Genomic DNA, 21388 nt, shown 5'->3' on the forward strand with positions numbered 1-21388 from the left:
TGTGCCAGGACGGCCACACCGCCACCCCGTCGCTGACTCCGGCCGGCTCGTCATCTCACGCTCGCCGCGCTGCTCATGGCACGCGAGCTCCTGTGCTACCGTCTGGTCGACGACCTCTACCAGGACTGGCTGGACCGCATCGCCGAGCTCGTCAGCACCGCGGGAGGCTCTCCTGCATCGTCCCTCTCGCTGCCTCGCCCTCCGCCAGCCGCGAGCGACGTGGCTCACGGAGCGCCTTCGCCTCCTCCACAACAAGATGGCGCCCTTGCACCGAGGTGTGCGGCTCAGGGCGCACCTCGACCTCCCCCGCGCCAGGGTGGCGTCATCGCTCCAAGATGCGCGGTCCAGCGGCGTGACCCACCGCACCGCATGCCAGCGCACGAGAAGAAGCTGCCAAGAGATTCCCCGTCCCCAAGGAAGTGCTCCACCACTCCCAGCTCCACTACGCCATGATTGCTTGTTGCGATAGGGCCATGCGCCGCCTGCTGCGGCGACGCAGGGGCATCACGACCAGGCTCCACCTCCAAGGTGAGCCCAGGTGAGCATGGTCGGCTGCCGCGCCTTCACCCCCGAGCTGCGTAGCGTCGCCTGGCCAGGCAAGTTCAAGCCAAACCTGCCTCTACGCTACGACGGCACCCCCGACCCCGCAGAGTTCTTGCAGCTCTATGAACTAAGCATTGAGGCGGCCAGCGGTGATGAGAAAGTCATGGCGAACTGGTTCCCCATGGCTCTCAAGGATGGCGCCCGCTCCTGGCTCCTGAACCTGCCTCCTGGCTCCATCTCTTCCTGGGACGAGATGCGCGACCATTTCTTCGCCAACTTCCAGGGCACTCGCGTCCGCCCCCCGGCCGTGGGTGACCTGTGCCGCATCAAGCAACAACTAGGGGAGACCCTCCAGAAGTACATCCAGCGCTTCAACAACGTTCGTCTCAAGATCCCCAAGGTGACGGATGAGGCCATCTGCCAGGGTTTCTGATCCACGGGCACCTATGGGACCGGCGAACCGGGTCCCTTTTGGTTCGGCGGGGGGCGGAGGTTGCGCAAAGAGCAGATCGAGGCGAAGCAAGCGGGCGGTTGGTCGTGCGAGGGGTAAATTGAGGTGAAGCACGCGAGCGATTTACCCAGGTTTGGGCCGCAAGGCTGCGTAAAACCCTACTCCTGCTTTGTGGATTGGTATTGATTTCTAGCACGAGAGCGAGCGTGAGTGTGTGGAATTGCTGAACCTCGCGAGGGCTCTCGAGGTGGCCGACCCCTCTACGTTGCACACGGGCCTCCTTTTATACCCAAGGGGTTACCGACATAGAGCAACGGGGGCCAAGGGCAAAAATGGAAAGGGTGCCGTGGGTAGGCACAGCTAGGTGCTGTAGTAGGGACAGCTAGCTGCTACAGTGTTATCATACCTAACCCTGACGGCAGGGGACAAGGGCATTAAATGCCCGTCTGTGTCACCTAGACAGCACCGAAAGGGACCGCTAGGGACGCCACCGTCTTGCCACGGTCGTTGTCTTGTCAGCGCCTGCGTGCCACCGCACGCCCCTAGCTGCACAGCCTCCTGCCACGTGCGCTCGGGAGGGGCCCCGGAGCGACACGTGGGTGGATGTGCTGGAGCGCGGGCGTGGAGTGGGGGCTTGCCACGGCAAGCGCCTTGCCGCGGCTGTCGACTTGTCGCTTCCGGGAGCTTGTCGCTCACCAGGCCTTGTCGAGGCGCGTAGCGCGCCGCGGCAAGTTCCTTGGAATGCCTCGGACGGCCTTCCCGGCAAGCGCCTCTTGCCGGGGTCTTGGGACGCTTCTGACGGCCTTCCCGGCAAGCTCCTCTTGCCGGGGTCTTGCCTTCTTCCCGGCAAGCTCCTCTTGCCGGGGTCTTGTCTTGAGTACTTTGTTCTTGAATGGTCTTCAGAGGGACCACAAGGAATCTTGGCGGTGAACTGGCAGGCCTTGCCGCGGGACGCTGCGACTGCCCGTGCACAAGTTCGGGGTACAAGGGTACCCCTACTCTAGTACACCGACAGGAGCCCCCGGGCCTGGGCCAGACACGGTGCCGAGCGCTGTTGGGCCAGGCCCAAAACAGTGCACGGGCACGCGCGGCCTAGGTCACGCCGAATCTTTCTCCGCTTCCCCCGCGCCCTCCCCCCGAACGGCACGCGTTGAATGCGGCGTCGTGGGGGAGGTCGTGGGGGTTCCTTCTCTCGAAATGCGGAACGTCCGCCCCCTTCCCCCTTTAAGAGCAGGGGAAGCGGGGGCAGTTGGCTCATTCGCCGTTGCCGTTCCCAATCTCGGAAATCTCTGCCGCCCTCTCGCCTCCCCAAAGCAGAGAGAGAGAGAGCAGCGCTCCGCCCTCCGCCGCCGCCAGCACCACCAACGCCGTCGACCCCCTCCATTGCTTCCGCCATGGCTCCGAAAGCCGACAAGGGGAAGACCGTGAAGACGACCGAGGTGCATCGGCTCGCGGCACTGCGGAAGATGCGGGCTGTTTCCCCCCAGGCTCGGCGCGATGGAGCTGAAGGCGGACTATTCTCTGTTCTGGTCGGCGGAGACGCGCGCGCATCCGCGCACAAGAGTTCTCCCCGCCGCCGCCTGCGAGACTGCTCCAAATGGGTATGCCTTCTTCACGTTGTTCTTCTATTGCGGGCTCTGCCCGCCCTTCTCTGATTTCTTCTGCGACGTCATGAACACCTATGGGTTCCACCTCCTCGACTTCACCCCCAACGCCGTTCTGACGATGGCAGTTTTCGCGCATCTCTGCGAAAACTTTGTCGGAGTTCTTCCCAATGTGGCCCTCTTCTGCCATTTCTTCACTCCTCGAGTAGAGAGAGGAGAGCCTCTATCCGGCGGGATCGCCTGGATCTCGAGGCCCGGCAAGAAGGAGACCTATCTGGAGGGAGAGTTCCGCGGCAAGTGGGAGGAGTGGAGGGCTGACTGGTGCTGGATTGTCGAGGAGAGTCCGCAGCCTTTCACCGCCCGGCGCCAAACCCCGGTGGCGCGCAGCGACGACTGGAGCGACCTCGCCCCGGAGGACGACAGGCTGGGGATCGCCGTCACCAGGATCCTGCGTCTCCGGAATGCCGGGCTCACTGTCGGCGCGGTTGGCGCAGACTTCCTTCGCCGCCGCATCGCCCCCCTGCAAGAGCGGGGGAGGCCAACTTGGGAGTTCAAGAACGCGGCAGACATTATGAGGCTGCGGCCGGGCCTCAACTACAACTTCACAGTTCTGGAACTCCACGCGATGCTGCAGGAGCTGTTCAGGTATGACCCCCAGCATCCCGAGGTGTTCAGGTTACCGGGGGGCGTCGTGCCTTTGTGCAACAACTCCGCGCTCGATCGCATTCGTGCAATGATGCCGGAATGCGACTCGCACGGGATTGTGCCAACTTGGCAGGAGCCTGCCGACGAGGTCGTGCAGCACTTCTTCAACAACTTGGTGGAAGTGGCCGTCCGCCCCGACGAGAAAGACGGCCTCACTCGCGACACCACTGACGCGGAGATGGCGCTTATCGCCACCAGGCTGGAGGAGGCGGCGGCAGCTGCAGCCGCGGGCGAGTTTGGGTTCACCACCGCGGAAGCAGACGCGGCAGAAGTGGCGAGCTGCGGCGAGCAAGGGGAGTCTGCCGGCAAGGAGGGGCTTGCCGGGCAAGGTGCTGAGCCGAGCGAGCCTACCAAAGATACGGGCAGCTCGCGGGAAGTCGACTCCTCTTCCTCCTTGCCTCCGGACAGCCCACCAGAAGCAGAGCCCCCAGCACCGCCCAGGAGGCGTCTCCACAAGGTTGGCGACGAGGCGGGGCGGCAAGCGGGTCAATAGTCGCCACACCGCGTGACGCGCTCGACCGCGGCAAACACCATTGCCGTGGGAGCGCCTCATGCTACGACGGCAACTGGAGCGGGGTCTAGCCGGACCGCCGCTTCGGTCCCTGCTGCTTCCCATGCCGCGCCGACAGCCGGAGCGGGGTCTTCTCAAACCGCCACCACTGCTCCCGCTAAGCGGCCAAGGGAAGCTTCTCCTCCGCCTCCTCGCTCTGGGAGCGCGCCGGGCTTCGACTTCTCCGTGCTGAGCTCCGACGAGGAGGATGAAGAAGAGTAAGCTTTTCTTGCTGCACTCGCATTTCTTCGGTTTTTGCTGTTGTTCTTGTTTCCCAATTGCTTTTCCCTGAACCTGCTCCTTTTTAGGACTCTGGCCCAGAGAGCGGCAAAGAGAGCTAAGGCCCCAGCGGTCATCATCGAGGACGTGCCCACTACGACAACGGGTGGCGTGCCCGAGACAACCTTGCCGGACCTGGCGACTTTCCTCCACGGCAGCCCCCGGCGTAAGTGTGTGAACTACTTGCCGCAGTGAGGCGCGCATGGGTACTTGTCTTTGCTGATATCTGCTTGTTGCCTTGCGTAGGAGCAGAGCAGCCTCGCCAGGAGCGTCCGGAGACAGCCCCCGGCATGCCATCTACTTCAACTACGCCGCCCAGGGAAAATTCTCCGGCAAGAGATTCTCCGGCAGGGGGTGGCTCTCCGGCGAGGGGGAGCTCTCCGCCAAGGGACGGCACCAGCATCCCCCCAGCGGCAGAGACCATGGCCACCGAACCCAGCGCAGGTAATCTCCTTGCTTCAAATCTTCCCTTGGGTTCTTCTTCTTCTAGTCTCTTTGAGTTTTTGGTTGGATCTTGTTTGACTCTTTCCTCCTTTGCCGGCCATCAGACCCATCCGCTGCGGAGCGGATGGAGACCGAGGTCGCCGCTGAGGACGCAGCCGGTGGCGGTGACGCCGCCAGCGCCGAGGCCGCCGAGGCTGGCGCCGCTGCGGCTGGCGAGGGATCTGGCGATCGTACTGACGGTCCAGAGGCCGCAGGAGCGCCAGGCGCTGCACCGACCGCCGTCCCGTCCGCCGAAGCCGCAGCGCCAAGCATCAAGGAGCCCCAGCCGGGCGTTTACTTGAAAGCCGGCGAAGGCGTCTTCATCAACCTCCCCTGGGCATCAAGCTCCAGGGCGCCGGTCGAGGGGGAGGTCTTTGACGGGGAAGTGCTTGCCTCTGCGGGTCTGAAGCTGGTCGATGCGCCAAGCAGCAGGAGCAACGAGCCCGAAGAGGAGCGGCTGCTGCGCAGGTTGATGTCGCTCTACCGCGCGCGACAAGCCAAGCTGGAGTCCCGTGAGGCGCTTGTCGCGAAGGCGGGAGCAGACATTGAGAAGCGTGGAGACGAGCTCACGGGTTTCCACCGGGAAGCCGTCTGATCCTTGGCAGAGGAGCGGGAGCAGCTCGCTGAGGCGAAGAAGGCCTTCCTCCTCGAGAAGGCCGAAGCCGAAGAGCTGTAGCGACTTGCCGCCATGAAGCTAGCCGCGGAAGTGGGCGAGCAGGCGCAGTGGAAGGTCAACCTCGACACTCACGAGGAGGAGCTCGCCGCGCGCGAGGAGAAGCTGGGCGGAGCCCTCAAGCAAGCGGAGGACGCTGCCGCCGCTGCCGAGGCCGCCAAAAATGTGCTGGAGATGAAGGTGGTGCAGCTGGAGGCTGACCGCAAAGCATATGGCGAAGAGCTCAGCGCCGCCAAGGACTCCAACGCCGCCCTCGAGTCGAGGCTGGTCGCTTTGACCAGGGCGCTGGACGGTGCCAAGGAGCGGGAGGCGGCCTTGAAGAAGGAGATCGATGCTGACAAGGCGTTGCTGGAGGGTGCTGCCACCACCCAAAACGCCTTTAGGGATACGGTGGAGCACTGGACAGAGAGCCTCGTGAACGCCGCCGGGGTTATCGACAAGGAGCTGGCGCAGCTGGGGGTGGAGGACTTCGGGTACTCCTCCGATGAAAACCTCCAACCTAGCGCCAAGCTCACTATGTTGTTCCAAGGCGTGGCGACGGCGCTCCAGTGGCTCCGGGATGAGATCCCGAAGCGGTTGGCCAACGAGTCGCGCGAGATCTGTGCGGGAGCCCTTCAGAAAGTGTTGATGAAGGTGGCCTTCCGCAATCCAGGCCTCCGCCTCCACAACGTCCTCAGATCCTTGCCGCCTGATATCGATCAGGAAGAGCTCAAGGCCCTTGTCGCACCCATTGTGGACAAGGTGAGCGGGATCAAGAGGGTCGAGGGCGACCGCGTCGACTAGGTCGCCGGCTTCCTTCTTTCCTTGGCGCTGCTAGCTATGTTATAGAAAACATTTATTAGAGCTGCGACAAGCTATTTTGTAATATAATTTTCTTCTGGGCCGCCATCGCAATGTTATTCCCTTTACTTGACTCCTCCCTTTGTATGTTTTTGCCCTACGCTTTTAGGGAACTTGCCGGTGCAGGCATCCGGTCCGCGAGCGCTGAGCGCGGAACTGGCGGTGCCGCTACCGACAAGAAACCTTGTCGCAGCCAGCTGCAGCTCACTTAAGTTGCTGAGCGGGGCTCGAAGCAAAGTAAGGGCGCGGCTAGTGTAGCAACTAGCCGCAGCTAACTTACGTTGTTGAGCAGGCTCGAAACAATGCAAGGGCGCGGCTAGTGTAGCAACCAGCCGCAGCTCACCTAATGTTGTTGAGCGAGCTCGAAACAACGCAAGTGCGCAGCCAGCTATGAGTCGGTTCCTCCGCGCACAAGTTTCCCATACAAAGTGCAGTCGTTCAAGGGAGATAACTTGAAATTTAAAAAATTTGGCTGCTCAAACTTTGGCAACTTAGCTTTTCTGTCGTTTGCTTCCTGGCAAGACGAAATTCTTGAACGACGCCTGGTCCATACCCTTTTCTTCTCCCTTTCCCCCCGGCAAACTTGTGGGCAAGGGATCCTTTCTTTCCTTGGAAGAAGGAAGAAAAGAAAGAAGAGAAAATAAGGATATAGAGCCTTGCGGCTCGTCATCGCTTACCGTGGGATTGGTGCTGCACAAATGTCAGATCATATATGCCAGAAATTAGAAAGCATAAAATCGATAAAATGTGCAGAGCACGCGGGCTCTGCTGCGCACGGGATCGGCTAGTGTAGCAACTAGCCGCAGCTAACTTACGTTGTTGAGCAGGCTCAAAACAATGCAAGGGCGCGGCTAGTGTAGCAACTAGCCGCAGCTCACCTAATGTTGTTGAGCGAGCTCGAAACAACGCAAGGGCGCAGCCAGCTACGAGTTGGCTCCTCCGCGCACAGGTTTCCCATACAAAGTGCAGTCGTTCAAGGGAGATAACTTGAAATTTAAAAATTTGGCTGCTCAAACTTTGGCAACTTAGCTTTTCTGTCGTTTGCTTCCCGGCAAGACGAAATTCTTGAACGACGCCTGGTCCATACCCTTTCTCTTCTCCCTTCCCCCCGGCAAACTTGTGGGCGAGGGATCCTTTCTTTCCTTGGAAGAAGGAAGAAAAGAAAGAAGAGAAAATAAAGATATAGAGCCTAGCAGCTCGTTATCGCTTACCGTGGGTTGGTGCTGCACAAATGTCAGATCATATATGCCAGAAATTAGAAAGCATAAAATCGACAAAATGTGCGGAGCACGCAGCTTCTAGCGCACGGGATCTGCGCCCGGCCTCGTACAAAGGATTACATGCAACAGCGGCAAGACTTTGTACAAGAGGTGGTTGCCGGAACGGGTTCCGGCAACCGCGCCTTACGGGTAAAACTTATCTGTTATGGGTGTGTTGATGTGCATGGTGACCTTGGGCGCTCCGAGATCCACCAGCTCGATCTTGATCCAGCGAGCGCATGGTACCGTGAGTACAATGACGCTGCCGGTCCCGCGCCTCCTGAGATGGGCGCGGTGCATGCACGGACGCCGAGGTCTTGGAGTGCGCCCGGTCGTTGTGGGAGCCGGCCACGGCGCCGATGGGCAGCGCAGCCCTGCCCTGGGACCTGGCAGCACCAAGAGTTCCCTCGTCGATGCGTGCCCTCCCGCCGGCGCCTGCCCCACCGTCCGTTTGCCCCGGCGGTGGGTGGCTCGGCGCGGACGGAGCAGCTGCCTCCGAAACTTTCTTCTTCGGCGGCATGTTGATGAAGATGGTGAAAATCGATGAAGAAGTTGAAGACCTAGCCCGCAAGAACGCCGGATCTGATTCGCACAACTTCGACGCCCCCTACCTGGCTGGCGCGCCAGAGATGCCGGGGTTTCTGATCCACGGGCACCTATGGGACCGGCGAACCGGGTCCCTTTTGGTTCGGCGGGGGGCGGAGGTTGCGCAAAGAGCAGATCGAGGCGAAGCAAGTGGGCGGTTGGTCCTGCGAGGGGTAAATCGAGGTGAAGCACGAGAGCGATTTACCCAGGTTCGGGCCGCAAGGATGCGTAAAACCCTACTCCTGCTTTGTGGATTGGTATTGATTTCTAGCACGAGAGCGAGCGTGAGTGTGTGGAATTGCTGAACCTCGCGAGGGCTCTCGAGGTGGCCGACCCCCTCTACGTTGCACACGGGCCTCCTTTTATACCCAAGGGGTTACCGACATAGAGCAACGGGGGCCAAGGGCAAAAATGGAAAGGGTGCCGTGGGTAGGCACAGCTAGGTGCTGTAGTAGGCACAGCTAGCTGCTACAGTGTTATCATACCTAACCCTGACGGCAGGGGACAAGGGCATTAAATGCCCGTTTGTGTCGCCTAGACAGCATCGAAAGGGACCGCTAGGGACGCCACCGTCTTTCCACGGTGGTTGTCTTGTCAGCGCCTGCGTGCCACCGCACGCCCCTAGCTGCACAGCCTCCTGCCACGTGTGCTCGGGAGGGGCCCCGGAGCGACACGTGGGTGGATGTGCTGGAGCGCGGGCGTGGAGTGGGGGCTTGCCGCGGCAAGCGCCTTGCCGCGGCTGTCGACTTGTCGCTTCCGGGAGCTTGTCGCTCACCGGGCCTTGTCGGGGCGCGTAGCGCGCCGCGGCAAGTTCCTTGGAATGCCTCGGACGGCCTTCCCGGCAAGCGCCTCTTGTCGGGGTCTTGGGACGCTTCTGATGGCCTTCCCGGCAAGCTCCTCTTGCCGGGGTCTTGCCTTCTTCCCGGCAAGCTCCTCTTGCCGGGGTCTTGTCTTGAGTACTTTGTTCTTGAATGGTCTTCAGAGGGACCACAAGGAATCTTGGCGGTGAACTGGCAGGCCTTGCCGCGGGACGCTGCGACTGCCCGTGCACAAGTTCGGGGTACAAGGGTACCCCTACTCTAGTACACCGACACCATCATCTCTGCGTTCTCTGATGGCGTCCGTGACATCAAGATGAAGGAGGAGCTCACCATCCATAAGGAGCTGTGCACATCCCTGGAGCTGTTCAATCTTGCGACCAAGTGCGCAAGGGCTGAGGAAGGGCGCCTTTCCCTCCTCGGGCTCCCAGCTGCCGACCCGGAGGAGAAGAAATCCAAGGCCAAGGACGTGAAGCGCAAGGGAGTCGCCGTGCTTACAGCAGAGCCGGACACGAAGCACGGCAGGGACTAGCCTGAGTCATCCAAGGGCAGCCGGCCGTTCTGCGCCTTCCACAACATACACAACTACAACACAAACGATTGCCAAGATCTCAGAGCCATGCGCGATGGACGCTTCGGTCGATGCCCCGAGTGCAATGACCGAGGCTACGACCAAGGAGGAGGACGCGGCGGAGGACGCTGGGACGACTGGGGCCCACGCCAGGAGTGGCGCGACCGGCCTTGTGAGGACTGCTGGCAGGATCAGCCTCGCGAAGGTGCCTGGAGGGATCAGCCTCGCGAGGACCGCCCTTAGGGCAATGCTGGGCTTCCTCCACTGCCGCCACCAAGACGAGGGGGCTGGGGGGCTTTCAGGAGCTGCGTGCTATCGCCTGCATCTTGGGCGGAGCTCAAGCCCCAGCCTCATAGCATATCTTCAAGCAGTTTGCTCATGAGGTGAACGCAGTCCTTCCCAAGCTCGAGGCTACACGCCTGCTCAGGTGGTCCAAGTGCGCTATTACCTTCAGCTCAGCAGATCAGATCAAGTGCACGGCCACCGCTGGCGCTCTCCCAATGCTTTGTTCACCCGTCATCAGCAACGTGCAAGTCACCAAGACCCTCATCGACGGTGGCGCAGGGCTCAACGTCCTGTCCGTCGAGGCATTCGACAACCTTCAAGTGCCATATGATCAGCTTCAGCCTACCAAACCTTTATCAGGAGTGACCGATGGCTCCACCACGCCGATAGGTCAGGTCCGCCTCCCAGTCACCTTTGGAGAACGCAACAACTACCGCACCGAGCTCATCGACTTCGACGTCGCCCACATTCGTCTGCCGTACAGTGCCATCCTCGGGTATCCGGCCCTGGCCAAGTTCATTGCAGTGATGCACCACAGCTACAATGTCCTCAAGATGCCAAGAAGCGGTGGGATCATCACAGTCCCCTGCGAAGAAAGAAACGCAGTGTGCTCCCTCGAGTGCGCCTTCCAAGCAGCGTCAATCGAAGACCCCGGCAACAATGTAGCTCGGTACCCTCCTGAGGTCGTTCCCAAGAAGAAGAAGCAGCTACTCCATGCCAGACCTCGGGAGGGCAGCGCCGCAAGTGGTACCTCGTCCTTCAGCGCATGCACCTAGGGCGCCTCCCTTTGTCGCATAAGAAGGCGCGCCCAGCGCCCTCCTCGGGTAGGGCTCGGGGGCTCTCTTCTGGAGGGCCTCAGACATTGCCAACATCACAAGGGAGGCGCTCAGGCACCACTTGGAGGCGTGTTTCGCGGCACGTCTCCCTCAGGAGAACACTGGGCAAGGAGCGCCCGGCGCCCAGGAGTTCATCACTAAGGTATCTCAGGAGCTTCAGGAAGCAAGAGCAATACGCGGCGACTGCCACGCACCTGGCGCTGCTCCCCACCCAGGCGAGGGTGGTGAGCTGCGCGTCTGCATCGACATACCAGGGCTCAACCGAGCCGCGTCTCAGGAGCGCTTCTGGCCTTCGTGTGTTGGGCGCTGTGAAGGTCCACCTCACAGCTACGTTCACATGCCGTTCGGCCTGCCGAGCGTGGCTGCTGCCTTCTAGTGCAACCTGTGGAGCATCATGGTGGGTTAGGAGGCCAGGGACCATGCAGTCCTGGCAGAGATGGCGGCGGTCCTCAAGGAACCGCCTGGACCCCCGGAGCCTCCTGAGGCTTAGGGCCCCGATGGCTCGTGAGGAGCAACCCCTTCGCCGCGTACTCTCAGCTGCCTTGACACCCCTTCATCAACAGAACCAGGTTGACATTTTCCAAGTTTATTTTAGCTGGGAGCGCCCAGGGGGCTGCATTATTCCCGGGCTGCGTGGGTCCGTCCCTGTGGCATGTATCCCTTCTTTTTTATGTCTTTAGCCTACCTTGCTGGGGGCACCCCTCGGGCTGCATCATCCCCAAGACGCTCGGGCCAGACCCAGTGGCGCGTATCGTTCATGCATTTACCTGAGCTAGTTTGCCTTCCATGCTTAATATATCTATGATTATCACCTGCTTGATTTTCGCCCACCGCGGGAGCCACGCGCCGATCGTCTTTCTTCAGGACCCTTCATGTGAGAGGGTTAGGCACGGCGTCTGTGCTCGGGTCCGTCCCTTCAACATCGATAAATCCAATGGCTGAGCTCTGTCTGGCGGGCCGGCCCCGTTTATGTCACCTCCTGGGGCCTTTGGTGCTTGGCTTTCTCACGCGATAACCTGAGGAGATTCGTTCGGCGCAGGTTGTCTAACCACCTTGCAGGACCAACACAGCGAACAAGAATCAAGACCAGGCGCAACCCGCCTTGAGGTAGGGCCTCGTGAGTCCCGCGCTAGCTCATGAGTGCCCATACACACCTCGTCTAGCCCTGCCGTGCAACCCACGTGTCAGGACGGGGCTGTACATGCCCCGGGGGCTCTCCGCAGTAGGGAGTCCCCTCCCACGTACCAGTGGAAGCACCATGCTCCATGCTGGCAGTCGACACTGTCGAGGAGCGGCTATGCCCGTGCAGGTGCGGAAGCGCCATGGTCCGTCCTGGTGATAAACAACTAAGGGCGGCCTCACGGCCGTATCAACCTCAGGGAGCCTCCGGGCTCGGTGTCTAGCCTTAACACGACGCCTCCCCTCTGGAGAGCCGCGCAAGGGGGCTGGGCACGGGGGCTGCGCTCGGGTCACGCCCAAGCGTACACCACCCCGCCAGTTCCCTCGGACCTGGTCGTCGCACACCCTCCCAAGCAGAGCTAAGGTATGAAGGTCATTTGAACGTCAAGGGGGACTCCTGAGCATCGCGACTTAGGAGCCTAACTGATCACGTAGCCCCTCACTCCTTGGCCCGTCCTGGTGATCTGGTCGGACCAATGGCGGTTGAGGTATGCGCGGGGTCGAGCCCTGCCAACCTAGAACACAAGACCTACCATCGCATCTCCTTTCCATAAGCTGTTTGTGCATCAAGGGGGACTCCTGAGCATCGCGACTCAGGAGACTAACTGACCACGTGGCCCCTCACTCCTTGGACTGTCCTGGTGATCCGGTCGGCCCAACGGCGGCTGAGGTATGCACGGGGTCGGGCTCTGCCGACGTAGAACGTAAAGCAAATGGGAAGAAAATCGCAAAATCTCAAAGCGAATATTACAAGACATATTGTTCTCCGAATATCAAACACAAGTTTAAACGCCTCCACGAGGCACGCTACATGCTGCAGGAGTTTTAACACGAAAGGAGCCGTAGGCCAGTCATCCCTCGATATCGCCGGCACCTGCAAGAGGCGCCCCCTCCTGGGTGGTGTCGCCTTCACCTGCACCACCGGTCAAAGGCGTGGGGGCGAAGGCGTCGAACTTCTCCAGAAGGGATTCCACCTGACCTTTCATGGCCGTGGCGGCGGCTGCGCAGTGTTCATCAGCCACGGTCTCCAGCAGCTCGTCAAGGCGGGCGGCAGGATCGCAAAGATGGAGGTGGCTGAAGACGCGCGTCAGCGCGTATGAAGAAAGGACGCGAGCCTCTGCCTCTGCCATGGGGCCGATGCCGCGCACGACTTCCTCAAGTGCCTCAACCAAGTAGGGAAGCAACTGGGCGGGGCCGTCCTCATTGGTGGCCAGCGACTTCTCCAAGACCTTCTCATAGAGTGACTTCAGGGCCTTGCGAGACCTCTTCTCCAGAAGCACGAAGGCCGCGCGGTCCTCAGCCAGAACCTTCGCCTTGGCATCAAGTTCAGCCTTCTCAGCCTGCACCTTTTGCTCTAGCTCCTCTAGCCGGCCGCGCTCAGCGGCCTGCGCCTGCGCCTGTGCCAGCTGCTCTAGCTCGGCGTCACGACCCTTGACGGCGTCCTCTCGGGCCTTCATCCTCTCTTCCTCTGCCTTACATCCACGGGCATCTTCAGCACGCTCGTCACGCAGGATCTTCAGCTCGGCCTCCAGCACCCGGCAGCGACCTTGGGCGGCCTCGGCGTCCATCAGCACCGCCTCATGAGCAATTGTTGCATGAGCTGCGGCTCGCTTCCCCCCCTTAGAGGTTGCAGCGACCTGGCTCAGCGCCGCCCTAACGGACACATCAGAGTGGAGCCAACCAAAGACCAGCTCCAGGCGACCAGCCTCCAGGAGGGGTTCGACGCTCTGGAGATCTTCTCACAGCCGGGACATCTCAGAAAGGGCCCGCTCCAGGACGTCAGGAGAAGCGGAGGAACCTAGGTCAGCAACATGGCAGAAGAAGGACGAAGATGCATCATCGTCACCAAGGCCTGGGAGGCAGGAAGCTCCTGAGCCTCTTGGACCTCAGCACCCGAGCCGGACGCTGGCACCTCCTGAGTTAGCGGCACTTCGGGGGCTGACTCCTCCCGAGGATGCTCCACCCAGCCTCGCGAGGATGATCGGGCTGGAGAAGCATGAGCACCGTCCCCACCTTTGCTCACGGAGAGGTGCGCGGTCGCAGGAGGTGGCCTGGACTCAAGCACCACCACCTCGCCCTCACTTCTCCTCTTCGCCGCAGGCGTCGGCCTAGTTACACAACAAGGAAAAAGAGTCAGAAACAAGCATCAACAGCAAAAACGAGGCAAGACGGGGACACTTGATGATCCGCCGCGACATTGTCCCTCCGCTTCTGGAGCTTGAAGCCGGAGAGCTTCGCAACCCGAGGCGCGGGCGCGCTAGCTCCGAAGCAGAAGTAGGAGCGGCAGCTGGGCCGGAAGTGGCTCCACGCGGCGGCGGAGTAGAAGCAGCGTCCCGGGAGATCAACGCTGGTTGGTCCCTCGTCGGGATGACGGGTGGCTCTCCCTTCTCCAGGTGGGCGTCAGCCTCGTCGTCATCAGGAAGGGTGTGGAGGATGCCAGCTTTGCTCAACGGGAATGTCTCCCCCATCTCTTCAGGGGTCACCTCCGAGTCTTCCTCCTCCTCCTCTTCCTCCCCGCGGGACTCACTAGAAGACAGCTCCACCGGCGTCGGCACCGCAGGGGCCCCGGTGGGCGCCGGCAGCACCAGTCCGCGCTCGTCAAAGGTCGGCCTGGAGGCCACGACTAGCGCCCCGTCCTTGAGGCGGAACAAGGGAGTGAAGACATTCGGCGGGTACTCCTGGTCGTCCCCGACCAGGATGTGGAGAGCAGCAGCCAGCTCATCATCGGACAAGGCTCTCGGGCTCAGGCGAACCTTGCCCTCTTCGTTCCCAAGCTCCCACAAGGGGCGCGTATGCGCCTGGAGTGGGGCTACGCGCAGCATCAGGAAATTCCCTCAGGAGCATGGCCCCTGTCACCTTTTCCGCCTTCACGTTGCCCGGCTTCAGGTCGGCGTTCATCTGCTCCAGCACCAACATCACTCGCTCATCAGTTAGCTTCACGCGAGACCACCTTGTCGGACTGGGGCATCTCCGTCGGCAGCGTCAAGTGTGGGTGGACGCACTTGGCGTCCATCATGGACCACTTGCTCCGGAAGCCATCGACCTTCTTCCTAGGCTTCGAGATTGAGTTGGCCTTGCCGGCCGTGATGAAATTGGCACACCCGGAGGTATGGCCATCATTGATGCAGAGGAAGAATAAGTGGCGCAGCAGAGCCACAGACGGCATCACGTCGAGGTACGCCTCGCAGTAGTAGGCGAAAATTGACAAGAGAAGGATAGAGTTGGGATGAAGATGCAGCGCCTGTAGTCCGTAGTGGTCAAGGACCTCGTAGAAGTCAGAAAAGGGGGGAACCAGCTCCGTGACGATGCTGCTCGTAAATAAGGGGAAGAAGGTACTTCCCTCGGGCTCCGGCACGTCGGAGCCGGCACGGAGCCCGGTCTTCCCCTTCTGTTGCTTTCCCCCGCCGTCAGCAAGCGCGTAGCGGCGAGGTTCTTCTCTGAGACGTTGGGCGCGTCGAGAGCTAGCTCGTACCAAGCTGGCGACGAGGCAAGCTTGACCCTCTGGGGCACCATTGGTCGCTGATGCGGTAGAGGATGGGAGTAGATCTGGAGATTTCGGAAGCAGGGAGCAAGAAAGGGGATCTGGAGCAAGGTGAAAGGAAGCAGTGAAGGAAAGCGCTGTCTACGCCAGCCTTTTGACAGTCGGGCAGTTGCCGAGGTGACATGGGGAAGCAGAGACGCACACGTCCAATCAACCGCCACGCGTAGACCAAGGCCGCAGGCTATTGGGGCTCGCGGTGCTCTGCACTTGCCCCTTGGCTTCGCCTCGAAGCCAAGCTTGAGCGCGCCTTATGCTCGGGGGCTATTGTCGGTGTTCTGGGAACGGGGGTCCCCAGACTTGCCTGCCTGCGGCCCACGACGTGGTGCTGCAAGCGGGCCCATACGACCCAACTTCACCAACAAGCATTCAAGACCCTTGCGAGGGGCCAAGCCTCGCGAGGCAGGCGACACAATACCTCCTCAGGAGCGGCCTCACTAGGATGGCTCGCGAGGGGCGGAGAGATCAAGGCCAGGCAAACCTCGCGAGGTTCCAATGACGTGAGCCATGACGATCGAGACCAGGCGGGTGCCAGGCGGGCGCCAAACGCTCACAGTGTCCTTGTTTCCTCTTTGGTGCTAAGGAAGCAAGCGCAGACGAAGAGTACCGAGGTGTCAAGCAAGGTTTCCATATCGGTGTAACGAGACCAAGACCAGCAGGACAACAAGACAGAGGTCACCATGGAGCCCAAGACGGCATCACCACCAGAGCCTTTGGCAGGCGAAGGCTTCTTTTGTCAGGATAACTTGTACTAGTTGTCCCCTTTCAAATTAGCCGTTGTTGGCTCCCTTCCCGCTCAATATTTGGGGAGAGGACCAGGGCCTCTATAAATAGGATTAGCCACCACAGTAGTGGGGGGAGGATCGACCTCATCTTAGATCTGAGCCATTTCATCCTTAGCCACACACACCAACCAAGCACAAGAACACCTCACCTCAGGAGGCTATTCTTCCCCTTGTACTATTCATCCTCAGCCCAAGAGGCAATCCACTACACCACACCGGAGTAGGGTATTACACCGCAACGCTGGCCTGAACCAGTATAAATCTTGTGTCTCTTGTGTTGCGAGTTCGTCGAGCTAGCCTTTGAGATCACGAAGTTCTTGAAGGCGTGATCGGTGAGGGAGAGATCTTCGCGCGCACCCCAGTGTTCGAACCTTAAGGGTTTTGCCGGAACCTGAAATCCGGCAAATTTCGTGAACGTAAAAGTTTCTATTTTTTCAGCATGATCAAACAACTATCAACCAAGAAGATCCTAAAGGCTTTACTTGGCACAAGCACTAATTAAAACATAAAAACACAATCATAACAGCGTCATAATTGTGCTAACACAGAAAGCAAAAAGCAAAAATAAAATTTATTCATTGGGTTGCCTCCCAACAAGCGCTATAGTTTTACGCCCTTAGCTAGGCATAAAGCAAGGATATACGTTTTTTCATCCTTGATCTTAACTTTCTTAGAGGTATTTCCATCATGGGGTTTTGTGAACACAACATAAAACATATTATACATGGAAACCTTAGCGTTCCTAAGTTGGTGTTCATCATAACCCTTTTGATTCCCCGCAACAATCCAAGAATAATGTTGATTAACATTATTGAAAACCTGTTGGATTATATCTAAAATGAGGACTTCCTTTTTAAGATTCTCATCAAAGATTTTATTATCCCCAGGCAAATGTCTTAAAGCATAGTCACTATTATAAATAATTTCATCTATCACAGGTTTGTCATGATTCATACCATAAAAGTCAAAGATTTCCCTAGCTTCCCGTATTATGTAGTCAAACTCATTCATAAGAACGTGAGTGGCCAACTTTTTAGCTCTAGGATTCTTTATAATGGGGAGCTCAAAAAACAATCTTTGCAAGGTAGGATGGGTATGAATAAATTTACTTTCAAGTTTTAGAACTAGTGCTGAAATAGCATCCGCATAAGATCTAGTAGTTTTGAGTATAGGAGCATCAAGACTTAGCTTCCCAACACAATTGAAAAATTCTTGGATACATTATTTTCCCATAACGTTCCCTTGCCCCAAGATAAAAGTTTTAGCATCCAGATTGCCCATACATCCTATTTTAGGAGTTAGGACATCATCTGTTGGAGCCATACCGAAATCACTCATGATTGCAAGCAAAGGATAGATCTGACAAGAAAACGACGAACGAAAAAAGAGAGGCGAATAAAATGACAATTTTTTGTGAAGTGGGGGAGAGGAAAACGAGAGGCAAATGTCAAATAATGTAAATTCCAAGGAGATGAGATTTGTGATTAGGAATCTGGTATATGTTGAAGATCCTCCCTAGCAACGGCGCCAGAAATTCCTTTTGATGTCGCTTGAAGCTACGTCGGTATTTCCCCAAAGAGGAAGGGATGATGCAGCACAACGGCGGTAGGTATTTCCCTCAGATATGGAACCAAGATTATCGAACCAGTAGGAGAACCAAGCAACACAACGTAAACATCCCCTGCACACAGATAACAAATTCTCGCAACCCGACGTGTTAAAGGGGTTTTCAATCCCTTTCGGGTAATGGTGCCAGAAATTGGTGCGTGATGGGAGAAAGTTGTAACAGATTAAATAAATAGATCACAAAAAAATAAAGTGCAGCAAAGTATTTTTGGGTTTTTGGATTAATAGATCCGAAGATAAATGCTAGAGAAAAGTAGATCGCAAAGGCAAATATATGAGAAAGAAGACCCGGGGGCCGTAGGTTTCACTAGTGGCTTCTCTCGAGAAAAATAGCAAATGGTGGGTAAACAAATTACTGTTGGGCAATTGATAGAACCTCAAATAATTATGACGATATCCAGGCAATGATAATTATATAGGCATCACGTCCAAGATTAGTAGACCGACTCCTGCCTGCATCTATTACTATTACTCCACACATCGACCGCTATCCAACATGCATCTAGGGTATTAAGTTTATGGAGAAACGGAGTAATGCAATAAGAACAATGACATGATATATAGACAAGATCTATCTATGTAGAGATAGACCCCATCGTTTTATCCTTAGTAGCAACGATACATACATGTCGTTTCCCTTTCTGTCATTGGGATGGAGCACCGCAAGATCGAACCCACTACAAAGCACCTCTTCCCATTGCAAGATAAATAGATCAAGTTGGATAAACAAAACCCAAATATCGGAGAAGAAATACGAGGCTATACGCAATCATGCATAGAAGAGATCAAAGAAACTCAAATAACTTTCATGGATATAAAAAGATAGATCTGATCATAAACTCAAAGTTCATCGATCCCAACAAACACACCGCAAAAGAGTTACATCATATGGATCTCCAAGAGACCATTGTATTGAGGATAAAGAGAGAGAGAGAGAGAGAGAGAGAGATGAAGCCATCTAGCTACTAACTACGGACCTGAAGGTCTACAAAGAACTACTCACGCATCATCGGAGAGGCACCAATGGAGGTGGTGGACCCGATCGAGATGGTGTCTAGATTGGATCTGGTGGTTCTGGACTCTGCGGCGGCTAGATGAATATTTCGTCGACTCCCCTCGGGTTCTGGTATTTTTGGAGTATGTATAGAGAAAAGAGGCTGTCCGGGGGCACCCGAGGTGGGCACAACCCACCAGGGCGCGCTTGGGCCTCCTGGCGCGCCCTGGTGGGTTGTCCCCTCCCCGGGACTCCCCCCAGGTGCAACCAGGGCCCAACATGTTCCTTATGGTCCATAAAAAATCTCTGTGAAGTTTCATGGCATTTGGACTTCGTCTGACATTGATTTTCTATGATGTAAAAACACGGAAAAAACAAGAACAGGCACTCGGCACTATGTCAATAGGTTAGTACCAAAAAATGATATAAAATGATTATAAAACATCCAAGATTGATAATATAATAGCATGGAACAATCAAAAATTATAGATACATTGGAGACGTATCAGCCATCGCTGCGGCTGTGCCCGTCAGCGAGAGGAAGGGGTGTGGACTGAGTAACCCCGTCACCCATACCTTGGAAAGCATGCCCATCGGGGTGTTGCTGATGCTGCTCTCCTTCGCTGTCTCCTGCTCCTGCTTCGGCCGCGAGGAAAGCGGTGATGGTGCCGCCTACTCCGACCACATCCCCAGCAGCGTCCACATCTCGTGCGCCTCTATGTCCCCTGTAGCATTGGTGGCTACGGGTGACGGAGCCTTCGAGGTGGACGGGTGAGCCGAAGCACCAGATTTCTTCTTGGGCGCCATGGTCGATGGCGCCGTCGAAGATGAAGATGACGATCAAGATGACGCGCTGCGCATGCTTTCTAGTTTGTGCAAGTGATGCCCCTACCTGGCATGCCAAAGATGTCGTGGGAAACCATGATCACCTATGGGACCAAGGGCCCCTTGCTGGTTCGGCAGGGGGATGTCATGTCGCACAAAGAGCAGAAGAGCATGGGGCAGCATGGTAGAAATCACACGAGCAATTTTACCCAGGTTCGGGCCACCGCGAGGCGTAAAACCCTACTCCCGCTTTGGTGGATTGATGGTGGAAGAATGGTGGTGGAGCGTAGTACACTTGCCGGGCAGGGTTGCCTCAGGGCAGTAGTGGCTACGTGATACGTCTCCAACGTATCTATAATTTTTGATTGTTCTATGCTATTATATTATCCGTTTTGGATGTTTAATGGGCTTTAATATGCACTTTTATATTATTTTGGGACTAACCTATTAACTGGGGGCCCAATGCCAGTTTCTGTTTTTTTGGCTATTTTAGTGTTTCACAGAAAAAAATATCAAACGGAATGAAACCTTCGCGAGGATCTTTCTTGGAACAAACGCAAACCAAGAGACTTGGAGTTGAAGTCTGGAACTCCACGAAGCTTCCACGAGGCAGGAGGGCGCGCCCAGGGGGTAGGCGCGCCCCCACCCTCATGGGCCCCACGGAGCTCCACCGACATACTTCTTTCGCCTATATATACTCTTATACCCTAAAAACATTAGGGGAGCCATGAAACCACTTTTCCACCGCCGCAACCTTTTGTACCCGTGAGATCCCATCTGGGGCCTTTTCCGGCGATCTGCCAGACGGGGATTCGATCACAGAGGGCTTCTACATCAACACCATAGCCTCTCCGATGATGTGTGAGTAGTTTACCACAGACCTTCGGGCCCATAATTATTAGCTAGATGCTTATTCTCTCTGTTTGGTTCTCAATACAAAGTTCTCCTCGATGTTCTTGGAGATCTATTCGATGTAATACTTTTTGCGGTGTGTTTGCCGAGATCCAATGAATTGTGGATTTATGATCAAGTTTATCTATGAACAGTATTTGGTTTTTCTCTGAATTCTTATATGCATGATTTGATATCTTTGCAAGTCTCTTTGAATTATCGGTTTAGTTTGGCCTACTAGACTGATCTTTCTTGCAATGGGAGAAGTGCTTAGCTTTGGGTTCAATCTTGTGGTGTCCTTTCCCAGTGACAGTGGGGGCAGCAAGGCACGTATTGTATTGTTGCCATCAAGGATAAAAATATGGGGTTTATATCATATTGCTAGAGTTTATCCCTCTACATCATGTCATCTTGCCTAAAGCATTACTCTGTTCTTATGAACTTAATACTCTAGATGCATGCTGGATAGCGGTCGATGTGTGGAGTAATAGTAGTAGATGCAGAATCGTTTCGGTCTACTTAACACAAACGTGATGCCTATATTTCATAATCATTGCCTAGATATTCTCATAACTATGCGCTCTTCTATCAATTGCTCGGCAGTAATTTGTTCACCCACCGTAATACTTGCTATCTTGAGAGAAGCCACTAGTGAAGCCTATGGCCCCCGGGTCTCTTTCTTATTATATAGCATCTCTTTTATTTACATCGCATCTCGTTTACTATTTTGCAATCTATACAACAAAAATACCAAACACATTTACCTTACTATCTTTACCAGATATCACTTTCGCAAGTGACCGTGAAGGGATTGACAACCCCTTTACCGCGTTGGTTGCGAGGTTATTGATTGTTTGTGCGGGTACTAGGTGACTTGCATGTTATTTCCAACTGGATTGATATCTTGGTTCTAAAAAACTGAGGGAAATACTTACGCTACTTTGTTGCATCACCATTTCCTCTTCAAGGGAAAACCAACGCATGCTCAAGAGGTAGCACTACGCGCGCATGGATGTGTGGGTCTCCAACCTTCTAACCCTCGTTATGGTTGCCACAGGCCTCCTTTTA

This window comes from Triticum urartu, chromosome 5, assembly GCF_003073215.2.
Source record: "Triticum urartu cultivar G1812 chromosome 5, Tu2.1, whole genome shotgun sequence".
Classification (NCBI taxonomy): Eukaryota; Viridiplantae; Streptophyta; class Magnoliopsida; order Poales; family Poaceae; genus Triticum; species Triticum urartu.